General features: G+C 47.5%; 1 long non-coding RNA gene across 1 annotated transcript; it reads left to right on the top strand.

Annotated features, from left to right (window-relative positions):
* Window positions 1-3,373: 3,373 nt before the first annotated feature.
* On the top strand, window positions 3,374-6,137 carry LOC139081606 (uncharacterized). The gene is made up of 2 exons (XR_011536744.1): window positions 3,374-3,693; window positions 4,803-6,137. It is a non-coding gene; the product is annotated as an uncharacterized lncRNA (long non-coding RNA).
* Window positions 6,138-6,829: the final 692 nt, after the last annotated feature.

Genomic DNA, 6,829 nt, shown 5'->3' with positions numbered 1-6,829 from the left:
CACTGGGGGCGCGGGGGGTGCGGGGGCTGAGGGAGGATCGCTGGGGGGGGAGGGACGGGAAGACCTGTCCTTCCACATTGGAGCAGCAGCACACAACTCAGTTCTCATTTTAAAAAGAGCCCCAGCTCCCACGCTGAGGAGCTGCAAGGGAGTGATAAACCTGCCACGCAACAATGTTATTACTTTAATGGATACAGGACTGGTCGAGCACTTTATTTCCACCAGGGCTTTTTACGTTGTAGCTTCTTCCCTTTACGCAACATTCAGTTTTCCTCAGACAGCACCTCCCCGGCCGCCCCCCCCCCCCCCCCCCCCCCCCCCGCCTCCTTATTAAGAAACGTTGTCCCCGTTTCTAATCCTATTCCGGAGAGGGGGAAGAAAGCATTCCTTGAGATAGTAGGTCTGTCTCTAGAGTGTGTGTGAGACAAGCACACTTGTGAACACCCCACCACCACCGCCAAACCTCAAACACCCTATTTTGTATAGATGAGAAGCCAGAAAAGAGTGGTGCAGGATGCAGTGGTAGGGGTTGAGGAAGACACTGCTGGGGAGGTTGAAGCTGATTTGTGCAAATGAGCTTCAGGGTTTCTTTAGCATCTGCTGGGGACATCCTGTCTTCCTTTCCAGCAGCTGCCTCCCCTCCGTCGTCCTCCTCTCCCCATGTTTAGTGTCCAGTCAGCAGCCACCTCAGGCACACCCTCTCCCTCTGCTTTGGCCATCCCTGCCCTTGGCTGTCTGGGCATCTGTTCCTCATTCCTGCATCCAAATGTTTTCTCCAGGTTGGATGTCAGTCTGGCTTTGTGCTGCATGGGGTCCCAGCTGGAGCAGAATTATCCTCACGTGAGGATACAGTCAGCTCTGGGCTTATCCCACTGGGAAGCTGGAAGCGGGTGGCAGGAAGGCCTGTGTAGCCCCCTGGGAGAGAGAGGAGAGTCAGACACACAGCCTTCGACCTGCACCGACTCTGCAGTGGAGAGGAGGGGCCGTGTGAAGAGGAACACAGTATTTGTCACTCAGACTTGTCTCCGCCCTAACGGACTGAGTGTGCAGGCGTGTGAACAGTGAAAGCCAGGCGTTTGCCAGGGCCGGGTGGCGGAGCACAGAGTACCTTGGCATGGGGCAGCTGGAGTGTGACTCTGGGCACCCACAGGAGACCATGCCAGCTGTGGCATCCACGGTACCTGCCACTTCGACAGCCAGCCCCGCAGCATCAGTCGCAGGCGCCTCCCTGTTCCTGGAAGGGATGACCAGCTTCTCCACGGAGCAGTGGGTCTCCAGCTAGAACGGCGGGGGCTCCCCTCCTGCCAGCCAGTTGGGGCAGCAAGGACCCCTCGCTTGTCAGATACCCCTGAAGCCTCCTGGAAAAAATCAGGGAAGACCTACAAGAATGTGTCATGGTCAAGCCACAGAAATTCTTACGACTCTAGTTTTTTGCCCCCACTGATGTGACTGAGGGCACACAGCTTATCCACAATATAATCATCAGAACGAATATTTACGGGGTACTCACTCTGGGCCAGGAATTTTTCTAAGCGCTACGCTTCTACTAACTCACTTGGACTTACAATCGCTTATGAAATAGATACTTCCTTATCTCCATTTGACAGGTGAGAGAAGAATATGCTAAAGGTCATATCGCCAGCAGGTGGCAAGGTCAGGGTCTCAACTCAAATAGAAGCCAGAGCCCGTACTCAGACCTCTCAGGGTGGGATCGGTACATTCGCTGCACACCACTGACCTCCAGGCTCCAGCAGATCGTCTCAGTTTTTCAAAGTACTTAGGAATTTTTTGAACACCAATATCACTATATAAATATCATTAAACCATGTTTAAATGAGAAAAAAAGAAGTTACTGCTAAACTCACCACCCCAATGCAACCGATTTTACATATGCATGTTTCTTCAGTCCATGCACTCACGTATGTCGTACAGGGAACAGATAATTCTGTATTCTGGGTGTTTTTTGGTGTAACACTATACCATAAGGAGATCTTCAAAGGGTTATTTCCTTATGTATTTTAATTGCTGTATAGCATTCCTTCAAGTTGCCATACCATAATTGACACCAGTCCCCAACTTTGGACATCTAGATTATTTCCAGCTTTTTCTTTTCATTTCAAAAAGAAAAAGCAAAACAACTTTGCTTCCACTTTTTTTCCTTTTACTGAATGCTTCTTCTGTGTCTAGACAGAAGAGAGCCACTTAACCTGTGCAATTGGAGCCATTTCGATAACCTTTGGCCTACACTCAAAGTTTACTCAAAGATCAGAAGTGCATGAGCCGCAAGGATGTCATTAGGTGCTGTTCTTTACTGAGGGACTTGGAAGGAATGAAAGAGTGAATGGAATTACACTGAAAATATTGCTGCCCGAGTGCTGGAGACGGTGTGTGTCACAGTCACAAGCCCATCAGGCTGAGCAGCAGACTTGCAGAAGCGACATTTGAACTTGGTAACAGATGGCCCAATGGTCAGAGCTCAAAGGCCAGGGCTCCTTAAACCGACAGGACACAGGCATATGATTCAAACGCTCTCCACAAGCAGAGCAGCTGTCACCGTCTACTTGTCAAGGGCCACGACGACGTGTGACTGCAAGAGCTGTGCGTCGTTTCTCCTCCCTTAACCTCTGCTATTGCATTGTCCTAGCCTCAGATAGAGACTTTAAAGCTCTGAATCACCGGTGACTTCATTCCCAACTCCATCTGGGCTCAGCCCCCCTGAACTAATGGGAAAACCTCAGAATCTGGTGTCTGCTTAGACCAGATGCGATTCTGCTTAAACCCTGGTAAAAATGATCCATCTCCCCAAGTCTCGAAAGCTCAGTCCTGGGCACTAATGCCATCTAGAGAGGAAGAGGCACCCCCACCACGAGGCGAACTGTCAGGAGGCAGCCCTTCCAGGCGCTGGCCCTGTGCTCGTGCCAGCCGGAGACGGATGCCCTCTTAAGCTTTGTGCTCTGGGCATCTCACCTGCCTCACCCTAGTCCTGGCCCTGCCCTAAAGTCACAGTAAGGCTCTGACTTGGTCATTGCCACCCTTCTCAAGTCCACCTCCCCAATAGACTCTGAATAACTGGTTAAACCTGGGTTCCCAACATCGGCAGGTAGATAATAATAATAGTAATAAATAGGCCACATCCACTAAAAGGCAGCAGTAATGGAAGTGTTGACAGCCTTTCCCTGACCAGGTTGAAAGTGTAAGCCCGTGTACTCCAACCGACTACCAGCCCAGGGTTATCGATAAACAACCCAAACCGTGACTCTGGTCCAGACCAGCACTTGTGTTTTTAAGCCTGCCGAGAGAATTAACATTCAACAGCTGTGCATATTCACACTGCTGAGTGCGTATTACACAATATTATCAGACGTTCTCCTATGCAGAGCGGCAGTATTGGCCCACTGGGTGATTCATGAGGTTCCAACACAGGCCGCCAGAGAAAGGGACCTATCAAGATTTGGGTGATGAGAGAAATTGTAGCGCATGGTAACAAAGGAAGATAGACCGGATATCTTTTCAGGCTGGATCAAGAAAAAGCTTTGACAGAATGAGACATGATTTTCCTTTATTTGAAGTGTTGCAGATCCACAGATCTCGGTGCAATTTGTTCAGTGCACGGAACAATGAGACGAGTATTCCAACCCTCAACAGCTGGGAAAGGAGAGCAATGCGAAAAGCGAAAAGCGAGGAGGGAGCCAGGTGAGTTCACGCTTGAATAATAGATTCTCCTGGTAATAAAACCATGGGGAGGGTTGGGCTGGCCCAGGTCTAGAGATAATAAGCCCCTCTTCCTTGAGTCTCCACCAGCTTAGATTTCCTTATAAGCCACCTTGACTGTTCCTCTCCCAGGGACAAGACCCTTCAAAGCCTTCCTGTTGTCTGAGCCAGTGGCCTCCAATGTAGGATGTGTGTGTACTGATCTGTTGGGGTACAGGAAAAAATATTGGAATTATCTTTAGTAATGACAGACGATTCTTGACATACAATGCTTCAACTTACGATTTTTCCACTTTACAATGGTGCAGAAGCAATACACATTCAGTAGAAACTGTACTTCAGATTTTGAGTTTTTTGTATTCAGATTTGGAGATCTTTTCCCGGGCTAGCGAGATGCAGTACGATGCTCCCTCGTGGTGCTGGGCAGTGGCAGTGAGTCCTCAGCTCCCAGTCAGCTGTGTGGTCACGACGGTGAACAACCGATACACTTAGAACCATTCTGTACTCATACAGCCATGCTATTTTTCACTTTCAGGACCGTGTTCAATAAATTACATGAGATATTGAACACTTTATTATAAAATAGGCTTTGTGTTAGATGACTTTGCCCAAACTGTAGGCTAATGTAAGTGTTCTAAGAACATTTAAGGTAGGCTGGGCTAAGCTATGATGTTTGATAGGTTAGGTGTATTAAATGCATTTTTGACACAATATTTTCGACTTATGATGGTTTTATCGGGACATAGCCCATTGGAAGTTGAGCAAGATCTGTATTTATCCTCTGACTTAATTCTATTCTTGAAAATATTTATCGTGTACATTGCATATTAGTACAACAGTGATGAGTATTCATTTCAACAAGAAGGTTCCAAAAATGTTGTACTAATGGGTTGCATGATCAGAAACGTTTGGAAGCTATTGGTCTAATTGAGAAGATGAAACCCTTAGCCTCCGCAATTTGCCTACTCGGACCTCCTGTCCCACTATTTCACTTCTCAGACCACTGACTGCAATAAAATGGATCCAGTCATCCAGAGATTCCTGGGTTTTTATTTTTGTTTTAACGCTTTCTTGTTTGTGTGTCTTGGCAGGTGGAACACCAGCAAACAAGGTCATGCTTATCTGGATACACTGAGCCTCCAACCACTTTACTAGCAGAAATTCCAGTCCTTTCCAGGATACCCCTAGCTCTCCGAGGACAACTACTGTTTTGTAATTCTCAGTGAAACACAGCCTACTGTTGTCTGCTGGAGAGAGGGGGTGACTCAGATGTAATCACCTCTCATGGATAACACTACAATTACTGCCTCCCCTTCACAGCTGCCCCCACTGCTCCGCAGACTAGAGACCATCAACATCACAGGAATTATTCCTAGCTGTGTACCCAGCCACACCAACCTTGGTGATAAGACCTTGGCATCGCAAGGTAAAAATGATTCCAGGAGGTACAGTATGAGGATCCAAAAAACACTCCCTCCTCTGTCATTCACTCAGTCAGGGGGCTCCCGCAGCAAAACTGCTGGGGCCAAGGGTGCTGCATGTGCTTCTGCAGCATGTGCACTGCACAATGGTGCCCAGCCAGGAGTGAATCAAACCTTCAATCCACCACATTTCCCCAAGGTACCCCGGAGCAGATTGCAGTTTCCAAACATGGCAGCCACAACATCTCTCTTTCATCATGCTCTTCTGACAATGTGACATTGACGCTCCTCCTGTCCAGTGGTGAGGTCGAAGACCCCTCCCTTTAAACTTGGGTAGATCTTTGTGACTGCTTTGATCAACGGAGTATGGCAGAAATGATGGTGTGTGACTTCTATAACTTTTTTTTAAAGGTTTTATTTTTCCTTTTTCTCCACAAAGCCACCCGATACATAGCTGTGTATTTTTAGTTGTGGGTCCTCCTAGCTGTGGCATGTGGGACACTACCTCAGCATGGCCTGATGAGCAGTGCTATGTCCGCACCCAGGATCCGAACCGGTGAAACCCTGGGCCGCCGAAGTGGAGCACGCGAACTTAACCTCTCGGCCACGGGGCCGGCCCCGGTGTGTGACTTCTGAGGTTAGGTCATAAACATCCCATGCACTTCTACAAAGATCTCCCCAGATACGTCTTCATTATTCGTGGCACCTACCATAATATGTGCCAGACGAGCTGTGTGACTGTGGGCAAGCTGCCTGAGTTCTTGAAAACTCAATTTCTTCGTCCATAGAATGGGGATAATGTTGATGCCTGCTTCATGAGCATTAAATAAGGCAGTCCATGCAAGTGCATAGGATAATGCTTGGCGTATGTAAACACTCATGGTTAGCAATTATTATTATCACCACCTGGCATTTGGTAGGTGTCCAATTAACATTTGCCCATCGATTAATCAAACTGTGCTGTACCCCAACTGAAAAGGAGATGAAGATCCAATTTGTATCCAAGGCTCTTTGTGTCCTGGGTCTGTTAATGTCTCCAGTCTCAAGCCTTCTTTGCACCAGCTGCCCTGTATGCACCACCACGTGACATCCCCCCACTGTGCCCCATGCTCCAGTCTTCTCTGCATTTTCCCTCAAGCTTCATATTGCCTGTTGGCATTTGCTTTTGCATTTCCCTCTTTCTGAAGGATTCCCTTCAATTCCTCATTCTCCTTTCAACTAATGTTTACTCGTACTTCAGTTCTCAGCCTCAAGGACACCCCTTTGGAAGCCTTTCCTGACCTAAAGAGTAGGTAAGTCCCCCTCTCTGCTGACCCTGTCATGGCTGTAGCTCACCAGATGGCAATTGCCTGCTAATTTCTGTCTCCCCCATGGCCTGGAAGCTCTTAGGCAAAATTTACGTACTGTTCACCACTGTATTCCCAGTGGTTAGGAGTGTCTAACCAATAATAGTTACTTAACAAATACTTGTTGGACAAATGGTTGCAAGTGAATATTAACCCTAAAACATTAAAGAAAGCCTACATAATGTTCAGCACCATCACTTTAAGAAAATGGAGAACTGTGTAATACATTTTGAAAAGATTTCCATCAAAACAGATTCAAATAAAACCTTGGCACTTACTGGAATAAGTTTCAGTTATCTGGAAAAACAATTCGCTTGCAATGCTTTAACAGAAGATGGTTAAAGAAATAAA

This window comes from Equus przewalskii, unplaced genomic scaffold (assembly GCF_037783145.1).
Source record: "Equus przewalskii isolate Varuska unplaced genomic scaffold, EquPr2 ChrUn-13, whole genome shotgun sequence".
Classification (NCBI taxonomy): Eukaryota; Metazoa; Chordata; class Mammalia; order Perissodactyla; family Equidae; genus Equus; species Equus przewalskii.
Note: the sequence above shows the minus strand (reverse complement) of the source record. Positions and strands in the feature narration are given on the sequence as shown.